Below are 24,448 nucleotides of genomic sequence, written 5' to 3'. Positions count from 1 at the left end.
TCTCAGCAGGCTGGCTCACACATAATTGGTTATGACTAGAGGGAAGAGGAGAGGGTCTGAATCTTCCTGGTAAATTGAGAACGGAAGTTTGCCTTTGGAATGTGAAGAAGGAACAACTGATGTGAAAGGTAAGATATGGAAGATACAGAAAAAAGAATTGTCAGGGGGGCGCCTGGCTGGCTCTGGCAGTTAAGCATCTAACTTTTGATCTCAGCTCAGGTCATGACCTCCAGAGGCCGTGAGATTGAGCCCCATGGGCTCTGTGCAGACAGCACGGAGCCTGCTTGGGATTCTGGCTCTCCCTCTCTCTCTGCCCCTTCCCTGTTCATGCTCTCGCTCTCTGTCTCTCAAAATAAATAAACTTTTAAAAAGAAAAAAAAACCTGACAGTTAACAAGGAAAAAGGAGTTGCTGTTAGTTTTTTTGTTTGTTTTTGTTTTTTGGTTTTGTTTTGTTTTTTTGCGTCTGCACATATTTATGTCAGGGCAGTGATTCTCTGACTTGGATGCAGGAACCAAATTCGAATAAGCATTGTACTGAGCCTCCCACGTGTCAGGCACTATGGTGGGATCTGGAGTCCTAGGAATGCATGAGACACAATTTCTATCCTTGCGGAGAGAGGAAGATGAACACATAAACAAGTTTTTAAGGCCACCTGGGAAATACTGTAGTCTGTGGAGAGTGCAGACAGGCACTGGAAAGGGTACCCAACCCAGTCTGGAGTAGACCGTGTGAAAGAAATCCACAAAGTCTTCCTGAGGAGGTGAGCTCTGGGAGGCGTCTGGAAAGACTCGGCCTTGATTAGGACATAAGTATGGTCAGTAGATGAGAAGTTCAAAGGAGTGAGAAGCTTAGGACACACACACGGACACCAAGCCTGAGATTCAAACATTATGGCCTGCATTGGAAACTGTTGTGTTTTATCATTAGTTTTCATTACTAAAGATAGCATTAAAACACGTCTATAAATAATCCAAAGAAACCAAAAGTAGCTTTCAGAGTGAAAATAGTTTGCTTCGCCTTCCTATCAACCCCCCTCCATTCCTCAGAGGTAAATCCCACTAACGTGTGTGGTAGAATAACATTTTGGTATATTAATCACTGTGGTTTTGTCCTCAGTACTTGCTGTTGTTATTTCGGATGGTTCTTTAAATTTGGGGTGGGTTTTTTTTTCCACTCTTTTAGTCATACTCCCCACATACACACACCATTAAAGCAGGAGTATGAGGCAGGGGCATTGCAGGAATCAAGATGGCACATGGCCCAAGCTGGGAATTCCAAAGACCTATAATAAAAGTAAGTGTTCTCGGGAATCCCGAATCTTGATCTTATGTATCAAAGTCAAAGCCCTGCCATATTTGCAGCATAAACAGTAGCCTGGACACAGAATGCATGAAAAAGCCAACTTCTCTGCCATCAGAGATAGCTAGGAAGTGGAGAAATGGAAGGGACAGGACACGATAGGGGGTCTGTGTGAGTCCAGATGAGAGCAGGATGCGAAGCAAGCAACATGTCCACCCAAGGGGAGGGTCAGCCGTCCTCCCTTGTGAGCAGCAAAGCCACCGGGGGGCGAAGGCAATGTCTGCTGAGACCCAGGAGCCATTTGAGTAAGCAGAGCCCAGGAACACTTTAGATGCTCTTGTGCTTGTCCTCTGGCAGGGGCTTTCTAGAAACAGCAGCCAGCTGGACAACCATCAACTGTCCAACAGATATGGTGGCTGTTCATGCCTTAGAACCTTCTTGCCCTTTCCAAAGGTTCAGGCCATTTATAGACCTCCAAGATGGAGCCAGGATACACAAGCGGTGATGTGGTAAAGCAAGCCTCGGCATCCGTTCTGGGTGGCCTGGAGAGAGCCAGCTGAGGCCTCTCTATCGCCGGGCAGAGGTGACCACAGCCCAGGAGACATTTGTACACAGACGCAGATTATTGTTCAACTCCCGTTGGTCATACTGCATAGACTATTCCATGACTTAATAGTTTTAACTTTCAGCACCTGGACCAGTTTGGGCAAAGCAAATCCCCAATAAGCGTTTGTTGAATACATGGACAATCTAGATAGTAGTGATCTTTCCCTGTAGAAGGTACAGACTTCTGTTATTCTTATTTGNTTGGGTAAATTCCTAGCAGTGCTGTTGCTGGGTCATAGGGGAGTTCTCTTGTTAATTTTTTGAGGAACTTCCACACTGTTTTCCAGGGGGGCTGCAACCATTATTCTTATTAAATGGCTGCACAGTACTCCATGATATGATGCAATCTATTTAACTATTTCCCCACTGGAGAACATTCTGGAAAGTGTATTTCTGTTGATTAGATACCAAGTATAATTGCTGAGCCGAAGTGCACAGACTTTTTGATAGATATTGCCACACTGTCCTCCAGTAAGGATATACCAGTTTATACTCAGCAACGGTAAGTGGTATGAAAGTAAATGCTGACTGAGAGTTTACTGTGCCCAAGGCAACTTCCCAAATATTCTGCATGGTTGCTTAAGGTTATTCCTTCAAACAGCTCTTTAAGGTAGGTATTTTTCATCTTCATTTCACATTTTAGTTAGACATGGAAGCACAGAGAAGTCAAACAACTTGATCAAAGCCATGGATTAGTGAACTGGACTCCAGAGTGTATGCCTTTAGCCATGTATCTCTCTCAGGAAGGGCATCTGTTTTCCCACATCCTCAGTAATAACTGGGGCTTATGCCCTCTGTCCATCTCTTAGGAGATAATGTGGGTGAACATACTGGATGAGCTCAAAAGTGGATGTAAAGGATAAAAGATTAGAGAGACTTGATTCCATGTGGCTACTTCTCCAGTAGACCCAATTTTTACTATTTTTTGTGACTAAACGAAAAGTTGTAATGTCCTTGCTGACAGTGTGAGAGTATCAGCAAGGGATATGAGCCGGAGACAGCAGAATCCACGCTAGCTTATTTCAAATGAAATGGATTTATCATGCGCTATCCAGGCTTACAGAATTTCCCAGAAGGCCAGAACCAAGTTTGGCGGCCAAATGGCCAGGAAAAACGCCACCAGGAGACATACCCAATCACACTAGGTGCTGTCTGATGCCAGGAAACCTCTTTTCTGCTGCCGAGAGTAAGGGGCATCACATGGTTGTGTCGGGTGCTCCTGAAAAATCAGTCTCCACTGCGGGGCCCTAGCTCCCCAGGGGCTGCCAGCTCATCTTATCCACTCCACCTACTGAGTCTCTAGTGGAAGCTACTTGCAAAGGAGGCTGCGAGTGGATTGTTAGCTTGCTAGCCTCTGAGGTATAATCCAGAAGGGTCTGGAGTCCTGTACAAATGGCAGATCCTGCTATCAGCACACACACTTTTTCTCCCTAAGCATTCTTGCCCTCTGTGAATAAGGGGCAAGGGGAGGTGATCTATAAATACCTGTATTTTTCCTGAATTTTCCCTCTTGCAATATGTCCTGAACACGAGGGTGGGGCTATCAATGAGAACCAGTGGCTCCAGTTGGGAAGAGAACAAAGAGCTGAAGTGGACCAGTAANCCCCCCCCCCCCCCCCCCTCCCAGAACTGACTCCTCTGCACTCTCCACCATCCCTCCTGTCTGCATGGCTCCTATAGGACCTTTCTGATTCATGTATTCTCCTTAAGAGTCTTTCACAACCACATTTCCCCCAACCAAATGGGACTGATCTAGGGATGGGCACCTGACCCAAACTAAGACAGTGAGTGCCTTTACTGATAGCTTTGAGTTTGTGACTCAGTTTGTGGAACCCAGAAGATATGAAACTGGGAGCACCATTGGGAGCCCTGTCTCCTGCATGTAGAGGAGGAAGCCAGGCTGAATTGAAAGAAATGAAGCCAACCCAAATGAGGGAAGATGGTCAGACAGAGAGTTCTAGTAAGGTTTGAGCTTCTGGTTCAAGTGGTTCCTGAGACTCAACGGCATTATGGCCTTCCTGTGACTTCCCATATCTGATCAAGTTTAAGACACCATCAGTTAAGAGATGCACCACTTTGTTAGTATGTATTTTATGTAAATACACTTGCAATTAAACCACAATGTGCTATCAAGTGTTAGACTCATCTTATTTCAGAGATATTTTTAAAAATTGTAATGCAAATTTTAGAACCAATGAAATAGTTATTCAGCTCCTCCTTGGAGTCGAAGCAAATTCAAGTCAGTTTGCTTGAGTTACAATCACAACTAAAATATTATGGACTTACATAAGTGAATATAATACAAAGATAAGTTCCGACCTGGGAATAGGATAACGTGAAAAGGATATGGAAGTAAGTATTTCTTAAGGGAAAAATTATTTCATGCAAGCATTATAAAGAGCATCAATTACCCTGGATGTAATTGCAATCGCCAGAGTCCTCAGCATCTTCATTTGCTCCTCCAGTGTTACTTAGAGGCACCTAGTGACCCATCTTGAAGTGAAGAATAACTGACAGTAACAACACTTTCAAGCAAGTCAATTAAGGTGTTTTCCTAGAATTATTATTCATAAGCACAATTTTGAATATTGGTTGATATACATGAGCATTTTCTCAAGTTAAAAGAAAGTCCTTGGAACCCAGCCTCCTAATATAATTCAATTGTTTTCTAACAACTAGTGATGAATGAGTGATTCAAACTGAAGAAAGCCTTGAAACTCCACAAATAAGCAAACTTTTCTTGGGTAACAAAACAATTTGGAAACTCAGATTTACCTTCGTCAGCGCAGGTAAAAAGGGCCCTCTCTGAAGGCTATGGAAACTTACAAACTATTAAAGATGGTTGCCCCACCAAAAAGCATTTCTGGAGCTAAAAGAGAACTCATTCTTACGGATTCAACTGTCCCGTAGCCCACTTTTACTTTAAATTTGGCTTGTGGTATTGCTTGCTGCTGCCGTAGTGCGAGCTGTGAACTTGCACAGTTTGCCAGATGGCGGTGGGAAGCCCATTAGGTATGCATCACACATCCTGATCAAAACTGAAAGAAATTATGCTCAGATTGAGGAGAGACGCTCGAGAGTAAGGCAATGATTAGAATTTTCTGTATTTTTACAGATTTCACATAATCATTGTCCATAAATAAACTCATTCTTATGATCCTGCAGACCTAAATCTGGGATAACTTCCAAAGGAGCTCCTCTCGTGGTTTGGGTCAAAACGTGCACGTCCCCATGATATTCATTAGAGAACACCATAGAACTGATGCCCTTTCAAGGTTATCTAGAAAAGTCTGAGAATCAGAGTGGAAGCTAATACATTAAATGTTGTGCCTTTCAGAGGAGGTCTGTTCTTTCATAGGTACTGGAGAGGAAATAGAGGGATTCAGTTACAAAGGAAGCTTATTAGAATCTTTGAGAGAACAGGCTTGATGAAAATAAATGGGAAATGCAGTATATAAATACTGCTGATAGGAAAAGTCTAAGTAGTATTTTAAAAGGGGCTGAGGGACCCAAAGTGTATAAAATAACATTATCTGATTGTAAAGTTTATCATCTCTGAAATAAAATATAAGATTGTGTTTGTTGCTGAACAAAATCATGAGATCGTATCATAATCATACATTACCAGTTATCTGCGGAGTAGAAGACATTTATATTAGGGCTTGTTCTAATGTACTCTCGGGAGAAAAGATCTTCCTTATTGTGGCTTAAGGAGAGACAATCACTGTAAATACGTCCATAGAAGCCAGTCCCAGCTCCGCTTTGAATTGCCTTTTTGGCAAGGAGTAAATAAATACATTTTTCTAGTTCTCAGTTTCCCCATCTATAAAATGGGGTGGGAGGGGGATGCTGGTCTTTCCCCACCCACTGGGATGCTGTGAAGAAAAATGTCAGAAAGAGACATTTCAAAGGGGGAAAGCTCTGTCTCAGATGAAAGGAAGAAAAATCTGCCCTATCCCCACATTTTCTGAGAATGCTAGACTAAATCAATAGACATTCACTGAGCGTCTATTGTGACTCTAACAATCTTTGTAATCCAAAATCAGCCTGAAGGGAACCTGGAGGGCCACAGACAAGCAGCTGCAGTAACGGAAGCATGGTAAATAGTGTTGGTGCCTTAGCGGCACGTGACCCTCCAGTTGTGAGGGTGCAGCGTGCGTAGACTCCCTGTTCTTGTGAAGCACGCAGTCTAGTGCCCAGGGGAGCCCTGGAACTGTGTGCTTTCCAAACCTGCCTCTGTGTCGGAACCACCTAGGAAGCTTCCCCCAAACACCCAGATCTGCTTCTCCCCAGGCCTAGTGAATTAGAGCATCTGGCATGGAGACGGGAGATTGGTAGAGATGATTGGAAGACATCACTGGACTTCCCATTTGAACTTGATTCAAGGGTGGCTCTGCCTTTATTTATATTCAGCAGGATGTTGTTTGAAGAGACTTCAGCATCTAAAACAAAACAAAACAAAAAACTCTTTGATGTAAAAAAAACCCATAGGTTTAATGTGTTTCCACAGAAGCAGGAAATTATTTCCAGAGTTTCTTTCCTTCATTCAACAAATATTTATTGCACACCGGTTGTGGCCTGGGGTCTTATAACAGTCTACACCCATTTCCAATGTGGGGGGAAAGGAGTGCATCCCACAGACTGCCCCCACCCCACCCCTACTTAAGATGCCCATTGGCTTATCACCTGTGGTTCTGATCAACCAGCTTATACACTGGAGGTATCAATGACTTCCTCCTTGGGACTCACTGATTTGTTAGAGTACCTAACAAAACTCAAGGAAGATACTTTACTTACTAGAATACTGGTTTATCACAGAAGGATGTAACTCAGAAGGTGTGGGGAAAGGGCATGGCGCGCCCATGCTCTCTCAGACCCAGCACTCTCTCCATACCTCCATGGGCTCGCCAACCCAGCAGCTCTTTGGTTTTTTATGGATGCTTCACTACTTAGTCATGATTGATGAAATCACTGGCCATTGGTGACTGATTCAACCTCTGGTCCTTCTCCCCCCCCCCCCCCCCCAAGGTCAGAGGTGGGACTGAATGGGAGCACTGCCCCAGAAAAGGGGACAAAGACCAAACACCTATTTCTTATTATAAAGAAAAGGACAAAGTCCCAGTTCTTCTGAAGCTATCATCAACATAAACTGAAGATCCAGGCCCAGAGGTTGTGTTTTCCTAGGTTTTATTCTTTAACTGAACCAGATGTTCTTCTCATAATTCTACACATTCTTCCTTACGCCACCCCCTTTCCGCCACCTTTCTTCCCTCCAGAAAGTCATTTCTATTTATTTGCAAACACAGATTTTAGCGTTTGCTCATCTGAAGTGTATTAGTCCCTGCAAATCTCTGCCGTTGGTTCTGAATCAGGCAGTGTATAAAGCAAGTACGTCTGCATAACATGTGCTTGTTCCCTGGCTTTATTTCCTTCTGTTTTATATTCAATATGACAGGTCAGAAATATGTCTCAGAGCAGGATGTTTATATGTACATACCCTAGGTAGATGTGATTTGATGGGCGACGTAGACATAATCAATCAATCGACAAATATTTATGGAGATGTTCCTGAATGTATAAAACAACGTCCTCATTCCCAAGAAGCGTATCGAGCTTCCTGCGAGGGGTAACTCAGAAGTTATAACCTAGGGGCGCCTGGGTGGCTTAGTCGGTTAAGCGTCCGACTTTCGCTTAGGTCATGATCTCGCGGTTCGTGGGTTCGAGCCCCGCGTCGGGCTCTGTGCTGACTGCCAGCTCAGAGCCTGGAGCCTGTTTCAGTCTGTGACTCCCTCTCTCTCTGACCCTCCCCTGCTCAAGCTGTCTCTCTCTCTCTCCTAGAAATAAATAAAACATTAAAAAAAAATTTTTAAAAAAGGAAGTTATAACGGAGACCTACACTCTCCCTGCAGTCATCTGAAAGGAGAAGGAAAGATTTTAAAGGTGAAGGGCAAATTATTTCCTCTTGTAACCCAAGGCCAAAATGATGACTGCCACATAGTNAGAGCAGAACTAGTGGGTTCCTAGAGGGATAAGCCTTTCACTGTTCCTGGTGGGTATCTCACCAGCTTTGGGCAGGAGGAAAATGGTTAGCTCTAGGTAAAACCAACGAAAGGCAAGGTCGTTCTCGGAGTGTCCTTTTCTCCTTTGTTTTTTCCTGCTCCCTCTCTGCTGGGCTTTCTCCTTAGCACTGATTCCCATCTTCCTGCTTCTAGAATACTGCTATTCAAGGCCCCATTGTGTGTTCTCCCTCCTCACCAGAGTATGAAGGTAGTATTCGTACCCACCCCTCCTCCACTCATCGATGAGGTGGCTCCACTTGCTCCTTGGTGGGTGGACCTTTATTCCTCATTGCTCCAGAGTGTCACTCCCAAAGCTGGCTCGCCCAAGGGAGAAGGTGACCTTCCTAGATGGAGAAGGACCGTCGTCCAAGTAAGAATGTTGTCCAGGTAAGAATGTTGTCCATCTAAGAACATTATGCACATAAGGATGTTGTCCATATAACAAGTCTACCGGTCTTTCTAACAACACCCCAAGCTCTTATGATTGTAATTTCTCCACCAGCAAATTTAGCCTCTCCAATCCAGATTCTTTGACATTGCCAGTAAATTTTAGCAGATCAAGTAAATTATTCCATGCTAACCAGCCAATGGGACAAGAGCCACGGAGAATTTAAACACTCATCTTCTGCCTCTCTCAGGTGTCTGAATTACTATAATCTCTGAAGCCACTCTCCCCACCTTTGTTCTCTAGCCCAAAGAAATTACTCTAAGGGAAGGAATGATAGGTTAGGGTAGTAAGGATACGCGATATATTAAAATTGGAAAGACCTTCACCTCATACTATTACATAGAGGTCATTCCCAACACAAAAGTAGTTCAATGAAGAAATTCAGCGACCTTCTTGCAGGCTTCCTCTGCAAGGAGAGAAAAAAAATTAATATATGCTTCAAGTAGCATCCATGTTTTATACATTTCCTACCAGAGTTTAAGTCAAAAACGGTTCTCATACAACAATAATGTGTAACTATTTCTTATATGTTTCCAACAAAATAACCTCAGAGTTTAAAAAAAAATTATAACAAAACATTGAGGGAAATAACTTCAGGGATTAAATATTGACTATTTGCTCTTAAACCAAGGACATACTATTTTTCTTTGACCTCTTAAATCCTCATTGAGTAACTGAAAGATAAAAATCATATTATTTCTGGCATTTTAGAAAAGCTTCTGTTTTGTCTTGAGCAACTTAAGATATAAACAGAAAATGTCATCCTGACCAAGACTATGGTTATTTTTTATGAAGAAGTTGTTAGCAAAGGCATTTGCCTCTGTTATGTAGAATTTACCTGGTATATTGGTGCCCTGGAACGGCTGGACTTTGTGGCTTAAAACAACAGAAATTTATGGGTTCACAGTTCTGGAGGCTAGAGGTCTGGAATCAAGGTATTGCTGGGACCATGGTCTTTCTTAAAACAGTAGGGAAATCCTTCCTTATCTCTTCTAGCTTCTGGTAGTTTCTTGGCAATCTTTGGCATTCCTTGGCTTGTAGCTGCACAATCCAATCTCTGCTTTCATCATCAGATGAATTTTCCCTGTGTCTCTGTGTTTTCATCTGGCTATCTTCTTATAAGACCACCAGTCACATTGAACTGAGGGCCCACTCTACTCCTGTATGACCTCACTTAGCTTAATCAATTATATCTGCAATGACCCTATTTCCAAATGGAGTCAAATTCTAATGTGTCAGGGGTTAGAATTTTGATGGTGTCTTTTTTAGGGGGACACAATTTAACCCACAACATTTGGGATCTGCAGTCTCATTTGAGAATGACTTGGAAACCAGGCACTGCTCTCTGGAGAAGCTGGCTACTCAGTTTAAGCCAGTGTTCCACTTTCGAGCTGTGTGTATAGGCCACTGGGCTCCCCTTTAGAGTGGCACGGGTTCCAGAAGGATTCTTGAGTCAAGAGTGTGAACATTCAAGCCAGAAATTTGGCTTTGCCATCTAGCACGTATGAGACTATACTGGACGTTATATCTCTATAATCCTCTGTGTTAGAGAGGGTAAAAATACCTAGGTTTTTCAGAAGGTTAAAGACACCACTGTGTTACAGAGGGTAAAAGCACCTAGCCTAGCTCTTTGTTGTATATATATATTTTTTTAATTAAAAAAATTTTTTTGGTTAACATTTATTTATTATTGAGAAACAGAGAGAGACAGAGCATGAGCATGGGAGGGGCAGAGAGAGGGGGAGACACAGTATCCGAAGCAGGCTCCAGGCTCTCAACCGTCAGCACAGAGCCCAATCAGGGCTCAAACCCACCAGTGGTGAGAGCATGACCTGAGCTGAAGTCAGACACTTGACCGACTGAAAAACCTAGGCGCCCCTAGTTTTAAAAATTTTAAACAAGTATGTACCCATATATTACTTGTAAAATTAAAATATTTCAGTGTAAAAGCAGAAGACTTTATAATCTGTAAAGCACTCACAAATTCAGATGATTTTACATTTGATAAATCATATCCAATGTCTTAAAAATTGTAGTATTCCTTCCAAAGTGCCTACCCCTCATCTTAGATTCCTCTTGTGCAAAGACACAGCATTTCAGGTAATTGTCCATCGCACTGCCGCAGTTCCACATTGTACCACTTTCTTTTCTTCTTCTTCCCTTCCACCTTTTGCATTTGCTGTTCTTTTACCTTTCCTGTTTGTTTCTTGTAGAGCTTCTTCTCTACACAAGGGCATTCCAAGAAGCACCAGGATGCTCTAATCCACCTGCCCACCCTTGACATTAGGTTCTATGTACCACACAAGAGCAGGACTAGTGAGTAGCTAGAGGGAGAAACTTTCACTTTTCCCCATGGATATCCCTCCAGTTTGGGGCAGGATGAAAGTAAGGTCAACTCCATGATACTCTACATAGAAAACCCGACAGACTCCACCAGAAGCCTACTAGAACTGATCCAAGAATTCAGCCAAGTTGCAGGGTACAAAATCAACGTACAGAAATCAGTNGGAGGAGGACACTTGTGGGGATGAGCACTGAGTGTTATGTGGAAACTAATTTGAAAATAAACAATTTGTAAAAAAAAAAAAAAAGAAAGTAAGGTCAATTCTAGGCAATAGTAAATGAAAGGAAAGATGGCTCTATGAGTTTCCAAGTATTAAAAGCAAAGACTTAAAAAAGACTTACTGGACAGGCCTGAGTCACCTTGCCACCTCTGGAGAGGGGGTAAAAGGGCTCAGCTTCAACTAAATCGCAGGGTTCCTGGCAGCAAGCAAAAGCAGCAGTGTATCTATACATGGGTGTCAAAGACATATAAACCCACATACGTCTACTTATCCAACAAACATTTACTAAGCAAGGACAGAATGCTAAATACCGAGAGACAAGGTTAACTAAAGAAAAATATCTGCTCTGAAGATGTCCACAGTTTAATGGAAGAGAAAAAAAAAAACAATTAAAAAAAACACTAATAGGTTACCATTTTAATTCACATGCTGTGGAAAAGACGAGGCGTCTACATCTGCTTGGGTAGCCTAGTCTAATTCACTGTGATATCTCACTTAGATCAGAGGTTGGCCAACTTTTTCTGTGAAGGGTCAGATAAACATTTTCACCTTGGTGGGTTCAACTGTGGTACAATGACTCAACTCTATCCTTGTAGACCGAAGGCGGCCATAGACGATGTGTAAACAAACAGGCTTGCCTATGGTTTAATAAAACTTTATTGACGAAAACCAAACTTTGAATTTGATTTACTTTTTACTGTGTCTTGGGACATAGTCTTCTTTTGATTTTTCTTCAGCCATTCAAAAATGTAAAAAGGATAAAAAACCATTCTTAGATTGCAGGGTGTCTAAAAGCAGACCATGCGCCGGATTTGACCTGGAGCATGGTTCGCTGACCTGGATTATTGCCATAGTCCTGGCCCCTCCAGTACATTCCACATACTGTGGCCAGAGGAGTCCTTCTTAGACCAGATCTTATCACGTCACACATTGTCTCAATAGCTTCTCATTGCCTTCAGGATAAATTCCAAATGTCTTGATACTCGTTTATAAAGTACTCCATAATCTCCTGCTGAACCACCTTCATTGCTTTCAAGAAGCCATGCATTCATGTTCCCTGCGCCCATGCTTTACTACCTGAACAATTCCTATCCATCCCTCCATTTCCTCCTCCAGGAAGCCTTCCCTAGGTTCTCACTAAGCCCAGGTGAGGTGTCCTTCTGCAGTTCTTTAAGAGCACCATGTACTGTCTCACACCACAGCACTTATTATGTATGATGATTAAATATAGCTATAACTATGTCATTATTATTATTATTCCCTATTTGTTAGTCCCTATCTTCAAGCTTGATGAAGACACTTTTCAGCCTATCTGCTTCTCACTCACAGCCACAGTTTGTAAACTGGTCTGACACAAAGTACATGCTCAATACACACTATTGGATGAATGAAAAATATTGTGGGGGGGGGGATGTGATCGGAGGAATCTACAGAGAGGAGGTGTTCCCTGAGCTGAGCCTTAAAAGATGAGTAACAGTGTATAATTTTGACAGACAGTGATGGGCATTTTCAAGCAGAATAACAGCTGTAGCAGAAATGGAAGTGGGAGAGGGCATTTGAGGAACTCCAGGTAGTTTGGTACAGCTGGAGTCTTGTTGCCTGTTGGAAAATGATGTGAAATGAAACGAGAGAGAACCTGAGAAACTGTAGGCTAAGATAAGGAATTCGGTCTTAATTCGTCAGGTCATGAGGAGTCTCAGAAAGACAAAGTTTGTCAGACTAACGTTTTAGGAACTTCACTTATATCTCATTGCCCAGTAGACAGTCTAGATCCAGTTAAAGTGTCTTGAGGTGATGTAGGCAAGATCATTTTGGCAGTAGAATTGACTGGAGTTTGATGCCAATTTCACATTAGGAAATGAATTCAAATTCTGCAGCAACAGTTCACAAAAGAAATAAAGACCATGCGAATCAAGGATATGTTCATGAAAACACAGTAGAAGTTCATACGTGAAATTCAGGAAAAATGGCCAAGTTGGAAATACAGAATTAGAAAAAGTCACAGCCTATAAGTATATGTTATTTGATCCGCTAAGCCACTTGTGCCTATTTTTTAAATTTTTTAAACATTTATTTATTTTTGAGATACAGAGACAGAGCATAACCGGGAGAGGGTAGGCAGAGAGAGAAGGAGACACAGAATCTGAAGCAGGCTCCAGGCTCTGAGCTGTCACCACAGAGCCTGACGCGGGGCTCGAACCCATGAACCGTGAGATCATGATCTGAGCTAAAGTCAGACGCTTAACTGACTGAGCCACCCAGGTGCCCCCCTCATGTGCCTATATAAATTTGATTTTAAGTTTACTAAATGGGTGAAGGGGGTCAGAAGGTACAAATTTCCAGGTATAAAATAAGTAAGTTATGGGGATGTAATGTATGGCATAGTGATTATGGTTAATAACACTATGTTGCAAAATAAATAAATCAATCTTAAAAATTCAATTTATTAAGCATACTAAGCTACATTTCCTGCAATCATTAGCCACATGTAGCTAATGGCTACTGTATCTGACAGTATGGAATTATAGAACATTCCCATCGTTTCAGAAGGTTCTACTGAACAACACCATCTAGACTGTGTTGAAATTACAGGTAAAGTCAAGACTGTCCAGGAACTTGCTCAAAAAGTTAAACATAGAACATCCATAGTACCTAGAAATTCCACTACTAGGTATGTACCCCAAAGAACTGAAAGCATGGACTTGAACAGATATGTGTAGACTAACATCACGGCAACATTATTTACCATATCTAAGAGGTGGAAGTAACCCCAGAGTCCATCAATAGATGAATAAACAAATTGTGGCACATACATTCAATGGAATATTATTCATCCATGAAAAGGAATAAAACTTTGATATCCCTTACAACATGGATGGACTTCGAAACATTATGCTAAGTGAAATAAACAAGACACAGGACTAACACTGTATATACCACTTATATGTGGTACCTAAAGTAGTCAAATTCACAAAGGCTGAGAGTAGCATGGGGATTACCAGGGACGGAGGGAAGGGGGGGATGGTCTGTTGGGGATAATTAAAAACTTTTGGGTATACATAGTCACGATGGTGACACAACATCGTATGTGTTTAATGCCACCGAATTGCACACTTACAAGACTTAAAAATAATAAATATTATATTATATATTTTACTATAATAATTATTTAAAAATATCATCCAGGGAGAATGTGTAAAACAGAAGGAGAAGAAAGTCGAAAAAGAGATTTTTAAGAGAATAAAGAAAATGAAACCATTGAAGAGTCCCAGAAAGTCAGGAGGGTCGAATGGGAAACCAGAGGGAATGCTGTCCCGGAAACCAAGGTGGAAAAGAAAAAGCAATTTTCTAGCCACACACTCATTTGTGATGTGCAACAATGTTCCCTATTTAAAGCTCACAAGGAAGAGGTACAAACAGACTGCCTCCTCTACTAGATCTCACTGGAGTCACTGCCTACAAGTAAAATTAAGTATCTCGGCTCCACTTCTCCTCCTCAGCTCGCTTTTTCAAGTTCTATCTGATAACCCAGAAAGAATACAGCTCATAACTTTCCTTTCTCTTAACGCTTATGGAAATGTATGCCTTCATGGCACTGTTTTTGTGACAATCAAATGTGGTGGATTCAAAATAAATCTGATTAAAAGGAAAAGTAAGAGGGTGCACAGGGCATCTGGGTGACTCAGTCAGTTGAGTGTCCAACTCTTGATTTTGGCTCAGGTCATGATCCCAGGGTCATGGGACTGATCCCCATATCGGGCTCCAGGCTGAGCATGGAGCCTGCTTAAGATTTTCTCTCTCCCTCTGCTCCTCTCCCCCTGCTCTCTCTCTCTCTTTCTCAAGTAACAATAATTTAAAAACAGGGAAAGTAAGGGTGTTTACCCAAAGAATACAAAAAAAATATACTAATTCAAAGGGACACATATACTCCTATGTTTATCACAGTATTATTTACAACAGCCAAACCAGAGAAGCAGCCCAAGTGTCCATCAGTAGGGAATAGATAAAGAAGAGGTGATATACACACACAATGGAATATTAGTCAGCCATAGAAATGAACTCTTGCCTTTTGCAACAACATGGATGGAACTAGAGAGTATTATGCCAAGCAAAATAAATCCGTGAAAGAAAAATACCACATGATCTCACTCATATGTGGAATTTAAGAAACAATTGAGCAAAAGTGGAAAAAAGTGAAAGAGAGAGACAAACAAGAAACAGACTGTTAACGACAGAGAACAAACTCCCTTCCTACCAGAAGGGAGGGTTGGGGTATGGGTGAAGGCGGTGATGGGGATTGGCTGAGTATACCTGTATAACTGTATACCTGAAGCTCATATAACACTATAAGTTAACTAAGTAAAATTAAAACTAAAACTTAAAAAAAAGGAAAAATAAATCTGAAGGTGGCGACGAGGCAGCATTGTTCTTCCATCTCTTCTTACCCTCACATGGAAACAGAAAGGACGGCCAGATAGGAAAACCAGAAACCCACGAGCAATGTTTATGACAAAATTTGGTGGCAGAGTAACCTCACGAGGCTCAAAACACAAAGGGGTGGGTGGGAACAGACCATCAATAGCCTTAAGAGCTTGCATGGTATCAGCACCTGCGTCTGAGAAAGAAGGAGAGAAGAGGGGAGTGCCTGATGGACCAACGAACAGGAGAAGCTCCCAAAAGAACCAGCAGACCTTCTCGGAGGCGTGGGTGGGGTGACATGGGAAAGGCAGCTGAAACTGAGGGGGGTTCTGCCCCCCAGGAGCGGCTGAGAGCAAGAACACTAGTTGGAGGTTCTGGAGAGACTAGAGCCAGCTAACCTCTGCCTCTCAGAGCTGACCCTCAGGGCTCTCTCTGAAGATGAGGTACTGGGTCCGAACTGACCAGGACAGGGACAAGCATAAGAAGAGAAGGGAAGATCTAGACTAGACAGAAGTGGGGATGGAGAAAATCTCAGGAAGTAAGCCCTCATCTTCATGATAACAATCGAAGACGGAGCTCCGTGAAGACAGACAAGCTTATCTGAACCCTTCTCATTCCTCAAGACCAAGAAAGCGAAGTTCACATACAGAAAAGGACTGAGGACAAGTATCGTGGGGGTAAAAGAAAATAAGGAGCACAAATGATTGCTAAGGTCACAGAACAAGGGACAAACTGACATTGTGTGCCTTGGGTTTGCCAGAGGAATCAGACCTGAGTCTGGTCCATACTGTGGATCCAGCTGCAAATCTGCAGGAAATGCAGAAGACAGAGGAACATGGTTAACCGGCACCATAAGTGTGCCAAATTCTGTCAAATTCAGGCCCGGACATCAGATGGCCCAAGCTCTTTGAATGAGTTCCCGGGGCTGGTGCGTAACAAATGACCACGCATTACGTGGCTTAAAACATCAGGAATCTATTCTTTCCTAGTTTTGGAGGCTAGAGAGCTAAAATCAAGACGTTGGCAGGGCCATTTCCTTCTGGAGGCTTCTGAGGGAGAATCAGCTCCGTGCCCCTCTCCTAGCTTTTTTGGTGACTGCAGGCAACCCGTGGTGTGCCTCGTTTGTGGGCCCATCACTTCATTCTCTGCCTCTGCTTCCATATCTCCTCTATGTTTCTCCTGTCTTCTTCTAAAATAATGGACATCGGATTTAGGGCTCATCCTAACCCAAGGTCATCTCACCTTGAGATCTTTACAGTAATTATTCTGCAAAGACCATTTTCTAAACAAGGTCAGAGGTCTGGTTCAAAGGTTCCAGTGGACATATCTTTTGGGAGGGGCCACCATTCAACCCACTACAGGCTTCAAGATAAATTGTAAGGAAAATAAAAGGATGGATGAGGAACCATTAAAAGAGACTTAGGGGCACCTGGGTGGCTCGGTTGGCTAAGTGTCTGACTTTTGGTTTCAGCTCAGGTCATGATCTCACAGTTTCATGAGTTTGAGCCCTATGTCTGGCTCTGTGCTGACAGTGTGGAGCCTGCTTGGGATTCTCTCTCTCTCCCTCTTTCTCTGCCCCTCCCCACTTGTACTGTCTCTGTTTCTCTCAAAAATAAATAAATAACCTTTAAAAAAATAATAAAATAAAAAAGACTTTAAAAAACACGTCAACATATTTTGAAATGGGGAAGACGAAACTATAGTTCCTAAGGATACATATTTGGGTGATGAAACTTAAAAAAAAAATACAGGGAAGCGAAGACTAAAAACATCAAGCTAATGGTTTCTTTGGGTGGGAGGAAGGGGCTGTGATCAGGATGGAGCATATGAACATGACTTCAGGTCAAGTTCCAGTTCTTGACCTGGGTGGTGGTTACAAGGGTGTTCCCCTGATAATAATTCATTAATCCATACATTTGTGTTGTTTGGGTTCTGTCTCTACTTTTTGTTTCAGTAAAAATCTGTTTTGATCTCATCAAAATAAAAAGCTTCTGCACAGCAAAGGAAACAATCAGCAAAACTAAAAGGCAACCGTCAGAATGGGAGAAGATATTTGCAAATGACTTATCAGATAGAGGGTTAGTATCCAAATCTGTAAAGAATTTATCAAATTCAACACCCAAAAAAATAAATAATCCAGTGAAGATATGGGCAAAAGACATGAATAGACATTTCTCCAAAGAAGACATCCAGATGGCCAACTGACACATAAAAAAATGCTCAACATCACTCATTGTCAGGGAAATACAAATCAAAACCACAATGAGATACCACCTCACATCTGTTAAATGGCTAACATTAACAACTCGGGCAACAACAGATGTTGGTGAGGAGGCAGAGAAAGAGGAACCCTTTTGCACTGCTGGTGGGAGTGCAAACTGGTGCAGCCACTCTGGAAGACAGTATGGAAGTTCCTCAAAAATTTTAAAATAGAACTACCCTACGACCCAGCAATTACACTACTAGGTATTTATCCAAGGGATACAGGTGTGCTGTTTTGAAGGGGCACTTGCACCTATGTTTATAAACCAATGTGTATAGCAGCACTATCAACAATAGCCAAAGTATGGAAAGGACCCAAATGTCCATCAGTGGATGGATGGATAAAGAAGATGTGCTGTGTATATATATATATATATATATATATATACACACACACACACACACACACAGTGGAGTATTATTAGACAACCAAAAAGAATGAAATCCTGCCATTTGCAACTACATGGATGGAAGTAGAGGGTATTATGCTAAGAGAAATTAGAGAGAGACAAATATCATATGACTTCACTCATATGAAGATTTTAAGATACAAAACAAATAAACATAAGGGAAGGGAAGCAAAAATAACATTAAAACAGGGAGGGGAACAAAACATAAGAGACTCTTAAATATGGAGAACAAACAGAGGATTGCTGGAGGGGTTGAGAGAGGGGGATGGGCTAAATGGGAGAGGGGTATTAAGGAATCTACTCCTGAAATCATTGTTGCACTATATGCTGATTTGGATGTAAATTAAAAAAATAAATTTTAAAAAATCTGTTTCAAAAAGGCAAGGAAACACACCCCTTTGAGATCATACTTTTCTTTTCCACTCATCTAATTTGTCTCCATAGCATTCCTTGTTAAGTGACCAGGAAAAGCTTTAGTAAGAGGCAATTTGCAATCACAGTACAGTCTAAATAAACACTTACGTTAACAATGGTAACATTAGCTACTCAAAAGATACTACCTACAAGAGTATGTTCTATGTCATAGTTGCCAAAGAAACCAATTTATAGGGCAGAGATTTCTAGGTCATGGATGGATGCCAGTGTGGCTATTTCTCCAAGTGTGTCCTGTGGACCACCTGCATCACAATGATCCTATTTATAAGGCATATTCTTGGACTCCAGAGATACAGATTCAGTAGATGGGATTGAAAGCCATGGTCTGTGCCTAAAGTTCATCCTAGATTTATTTAAAAATGCAAAAATTCTATCCAAACAGTACCTTCCTGGACAAAGAGCTGAAGATAAGAAACTACACTCTAAACCACAATCTATAATAACTATAACGGTCAATTTTCTAGGATAAGCACCTAGAAATTTTGTTATTAGTGTTTGATGTGGTAATGGCTTACAGACATGCTCCTCTTCCTAACCAGGAAGGTAAAAACAGAGAATCTTATTTCTATATGGGCAACGAACTGAACTGCACTACAAAAACCTTAAATTCTTAAACTAATCTTCTCCAGACCCTAAAATTTAAAGCCATACACTCTAAATCCAATGTGGTAACCAGACTTGTCTGAACTGGAGTTAGAGGCACAATTTTATTTATTTTTTTTAAAATTTTTTTAATGTTTATTTTTGAGGGGGGGGGAAGGGGCAGAGAGAGAGGGAAACAGCATCCAAAGCAGGCTCTAGGCTCTGAGCTGTCAGCATAGAGCCCTACGTGGGGCTCGAACCCACCAATCACAAGATCATGACCTGAGCCGAAGTCGGACGCTTAACTGACTGAGCTACCCAGGCGCCCCGCAAAAGGCACAATTTTAAATGTTAGATGTTCCAAAGATTTTCTGGGCTTATGAGCAGTTTCTTTAATTTCCTCAGCCTACAATTTTTCTATCTGAAGACTTAACGCTGAATTGCCACAAAACTGTTTAACAGTACTGTTTCTTGGGTATTATTTATATTGACCTTATGGATGTTGGCAAAATTGTAATTTGAAATTGAAAACAAAGACTTTTGGGATGCCTGGGTGGTTCAGTCAGTTAAGCATCTAACTTCAGTTCAGGTCATGATCTCACAGTTCATGAGTTTGAGTCCTGCATCGGGCTGTCTGCTGTCAGAATGGAGCCTAGAGCCTGCTTCAGATCCTTTGTCTCTCTCCCTCTCTGCCCCTCCCCCACTTTTGCTTTCACTCTCTCTCAAAAATAAATAAACAATTAAAATTTTGAAAAATTTTTTAATAAAAAAGGAAATGAAGACTTTTAGAGAAGATCGTAACATCAAACTTCATATGTTTATATACATACACATACATATATATATATATATACACACAGTATGTGTGCCCAAGTGAATAAGAATTCAGAACTCGTTATGTAAACTGGCAGAATGAGAAGAGTCAGGAAGATAAGAAACACCCATCAAGGCATTTAGACACAAGAATGGCAACCCCGGCTGTAGCTAGAAAAGGAAATAATGGAAAGAAGTCCAAAGTCATACAGCTGACTCTGGCTGTGCATCTCTAGTGCTTGAAGAAATTACCTGGAGGGCATTGTTAAATAAGATTCTTGGGCTCTGCCTCAAAGGACTCATTAGGTTTGGGTAGTGCTCGGGAATCTGCATTTTTACAAACTCCTTCCATAAGTGTGCAACAAGTCATACTTCGAAAAATCTTCAACAGGGGCTATAGCCCAGGCTGATACTGTCATTGGTGTTAGTAGCAACACGAAACAAGGTGAGTAGCAGCTAAGAGGTCTGAGCTTCAGGTAGGCAGGCTAACACACTGCATTAGTTCCCCAGGGCTGCTGTAATAAATTAACAAGTTGGGTGGCTCAAAACAATTGAAACTTATTCTATTACACGTCTAGAGGCCAGATGTCCAAAATCTACATGTGCGGGGCAGGGGTGCTGCTCCCTCTATAGGCTCCGTGGGAGGTGCTACTCCTCGCCTCTTATAGCTTCTGGTGGCTCATGGCGTTTCCTGACTTGCAGCTGCTCATTCCAGCCTCTGCCTCCATCTTCACAAAGCCTCTCCTCCCCTCTGCGTCCTTCCTCTAGGTGTCTCTTACCAGGATACAGGCCATTGGATTTAGGGCTCACCCAGGTAATTCAGAATGATCTTACCTTGAGATTCTTGACTTAATTACACCTGCAAAGATTCCTTTTTCCAAATAAGTTCACAATACAGGTTCTAGAGTTTAGGATAAAGACGTGTTTTTTGTTTTGGTTTTTTGAGGGGCCACCATTCAACTACACAGGCCAATTCTGCAACCAGCTGTTGGGGCCACTGTCAGAGCAAGAGGAAGGCAAGCGTTGTCTGGCTCTAGCGCTGGAACAATCTAACCTTCAAGGGAAGGTCATGAAGGCTCAGACTCAGGAACCAGCCAGAAGCTGGCCATTAACAGATGGGGTGGGTCGTGGGGTGAGTGGCAGAGCTCACTTGATTTTATTATCCTGAACTTCTGAGTCAGGATGCTATAATCCCTCGTAGCCAGGACATGACTGTGCTCCTACTCCGGGACAAAGCGCTGCTGCCACAGCATGTGGACGTCCAGGGGCAACAGGAAGGTTGGAGGCTGGGGGTCAGACTGGACGACAGAGCTGCAAACCACACCATTAAGTAGAATCATAAACAGCTACCACTTACTGAGCACCTGCTATATGCCTGGCACTTTACATTTATTATTGCCGCTTTTCATCGCCACCTTGTAATATGGGCATTGCTGTAGGAGTTCCCACTTAACATAGGAGAAAACAGGCTTTTAAAGATTAAAGTTGTAGAACCAGCAAGTGGCAGAGCTGTAATTTAAGCCCAGATCACTCTGGCTCCAAAGCCCATTATCTCTCTATGAAAACATGCTGCCTCTCTGCAAATCAATAGCCTACCTCAAATTTTAGCATCTCGTTTTCCATCACCTCCTCTTCTCTCTTCGGACCCTTCTCTCTACCACTTCATCCTGGGGTTCGCTAGACGTTAAAATGTCACATTGTTTTCTTCCAAATGCCCTATGTTAAAAACTATAACTTGGCTCAAGTAGGATAAGTATTTCAAGGCTTTCTCAACAAGAAGCACAGATGTGGATCTGGATTGTAACACTCGCTCCTTTGTGACTGGGCCGTACTCATCTTAACATAATCACTTGTGGAGAGCCCTGGTAGGGATTTTTGTGCCCAGTTCCAAATCCTGGGCTTGTCTCTAATCTTAATACTGCATGTCCAGAACTGTCCCTCCCACCACCGAATGCATGCAGCCAGTGATGTTCTACAGGTGGTATAATCTGAGTGGTTACAGTACTGAGTTCCTCGGCAGTGACCCACGGCGGAAAGCAACACTGATGGCATAAGGTCAAGGAAACTGCTGATACGTTATGCCCCTCATCCAACCAGGAGTTGATGCCCTTTGAGTACCACCTAATCTGCCCTAAAGATAGTGTCAGTTTTATGAAAGAGCGTCCATAAATGTTTGAGCACTAGCCCGTGTGTCCCTCACTGGCTTGCTCACCTACATTCCTGAGCCTGGTTGCAAGCTTTAAGAGTACTTTTAGCCCATCCTGTTTCAGCCTAGATAACAGGACTGAAAGTACTAAGGAGTCCTAGCTTGAACTGACATATCTGGTCAGGCTTTTCATAAGACTGAATATATGAGCTTTTGGAAATTATTATTATTGATAACAATAATAAAGTTTTGCATATGGGCTTTAAGAATCACAGCCCTCCAACAACAGATGTTGGCAAGGATGCAGAGAAAGAGGATCTCTTTTGCACGGCTGGTGGGAGTGCAAACTGGTGCAGCCACTCTGGAAAACAGTATGGAGGTTCCTCAAAAAATTAGAAATATAACTACCCTATGGCCCAGCAATTGCACTACTATGTACTTATCCAAGGGATACAGGTGTGCTGTTTTGAAGGGACACATGTACCCCAATGTCTATAGCAGCACCATCGACAATAGCCAAAGTATGGAAAGAGCCCAAATATCCATTGGTGGATGGATGGATAAAAAAGATGTGGAGAGTATGCGTGCGTGTGTGTGTGTGTGTGTGTGTGTATACACAACGGAGTATTACTTGGCCATCAATAAGAATGAAATGTAGCCATTTGCAATTACATAGATGGAATTAGAGGGTATTATGCTAAGTGATATTAGTCAAAGACAAATATATGACTTCACTCATATGAGGACTTGAAGATACAAAACAGATGAACATAAAGAAAGGGAAGCAAAAATAATATAAAAACAGGGAGGGGGACAAAACAAAAGAGACTCTTAAATATGGAGAACAAACAGAGGGTTGCTGGAGGGGGGATGGGCTAACTGGGTGAGGGGCATTAAGGAACCNGTCTGTCTCTCCTAGAAATAAATAAAAAATATTAAAAAAAATTAAAAAAAATAAATTTTAAAAAGTTTAAAAATGTTTGAAAAGAATCACAGCCCTCATCACCCCCCCAACACCAGCTTAGCAGCTCGTTTGCAGGATTCTCAGGGACCGGGCCTGCAAATGACTGACTGACCCGGACACCTTTCCCCACAATCCTGCGGGCGTCCCTTTTCCTGTCCTATCTCACAGAAGCAGTGTTCAATTTTAAGATCCACGTATAGTTGGCATCCGTACAGAAATCCGTTTGACAGGAACTTAATAGGCTTCTGGTGACTATGTCTAGTTTACTAAAATAAAGAAAGGAAAGGCAAGGAAAGGCAAAATCTTTTAAAATGTTTTGGGATGGGTCTGGACCGTCGCGTTTGCCTTCAGTCGGAGGACTTGGTAGGAAACCGAGATTGTAAAGCGCCGGTGGTGCCCGTTGTGCAGCGTTTGCTGGGAGCGAGACGTCATGGTGGGAAGTGGGCACTTCTTCGGATTACTGCTTGGCGGATTAGAGACCCGCAGATCGGTCCCGGGTCAGCCCTGATTAACCGCCCTGGGTGCTTCTGGGCCAGCGGAGGGGGTGGGGAGGGGAGGAGGTGCGGCTGGACTCCAAACCCATGCTCGTGGTAAGCTTTTGCTCAAAGCCTTTCAGAGTTTAATTTTTTACTTAACCCCCCATCCCGGCTACTAAGGAAGCCGCCAGGAATGATCTGGAAGGCTAACTAAAGCGGTGCCCGCGGTCCCGGCAGCCGAACCTTCTGCCCCCACGGTCCCCGTCGGCCCACATGCTTCTGTCTATCAGCCGGGGCCTCGGGCTCCGCTCTCGCCGCGGCATTGGTTGGATTTCAGGAAAAGAGAAACCCACGACTTAAAGGGCTCAGTTCCCACCTGCCAGGCATCGTCCGCGTGGTCCCACTTGCCTCTGAAACATATTTGGGAGAATCTCCAGCTGTTGTTCATCTACTACACTGAGTGGCCAAAGGACAGAGAAATCCCGCAAGTGTCCCCCTTGGTCACCTTGACAATTTCTAAAAGCGAAACTTGTGCCCCAGACCAGATGGACGCTGAGTCTGCGAGGCGCCGAGCGCCTGCCCAGGTCAGCAGCCCCCGCCCGGCGCGCGGGCGGGGCCGGGGCGGAGCTCGGGCAGGGCGTGGNCAGTGAGGGGAGGCAGCCAATGGAAACCAGCCAGTCGCGGCCCTGCGCCACGATTGGGACTCAAGCGAGGAGCCGGAGGCCCAATGGGCTGTGGGAACGGTCCTCGGCGGGTTGAGGGGCGGGGATATGCAAATATGGTTTGAAAAGCCGGCGGGAAATCTGAGTTTCGCGGGAGGACCTTGGCGCGTAAACCGTATCCCTTCATTCATTGTCAGCAGCAGCTTCCTGGAGCCATTTTTCAGCTGCCGGCCGCAGCACCCGGGCTGCCGCCGCCGCCTCGCAATCCGTTGCATCGGCCGCCCCCGACGCCTCCATCCCC

At 43.0% G+C, this 24,448-nt stretch overlaps 1 long non-coding RNA gene across 2 annotated transcripts in view; it reads right to left on the bottom strand.

Annotated features, from left to right (window-relative positions):
* Positions 1-4,048: 4,048 nt before the first annotated feature.
* The window catches only part of LOC144235959 (uncharacterized), a 22,027-nt gene continuing 1,627 nt past the window's right edge, over positions 4,049-24,448 (bottom strand). Inside the window, exons 2-4 of one of the 2 annotated variants that reach the window (XR_013336374.1) lie at positions 8,741-8,820; positions 8,192-8,370; positions 4,049-6,349 (exon numbers count right to left, since the gene is read on the bottom strand). This is a non-coding gene — a long non-coding RNA (uncharacterized LOC144235959). The remainder of the gene's footprint in view (positions 6,350-8,191; positions 8,371-8,740; positions 8,821-24,448) is intronic. The other variant, XR_013336375.1, reaches the window with a different exon arrangement.

This window comes from Crocuta crocuta, unplaced genomic scaffold (assembly GCF_008692635.1).
Source record: "Crocuta crocuta isolate KB4526 unplaced genomic scaffold, BGI_CrCroc_1.0 scaffold145, whole genome shotgun sequence".
Taxonomy (NCBI): Eukaryota; Metazoa; Chordata; class Mammalia; order Carnivora; family Hyaenidae; genus Crocuta; species Crocuta crocuta.
This window is presented reverse-complemented; position numbering and strand designations above follow the sequence as displayed.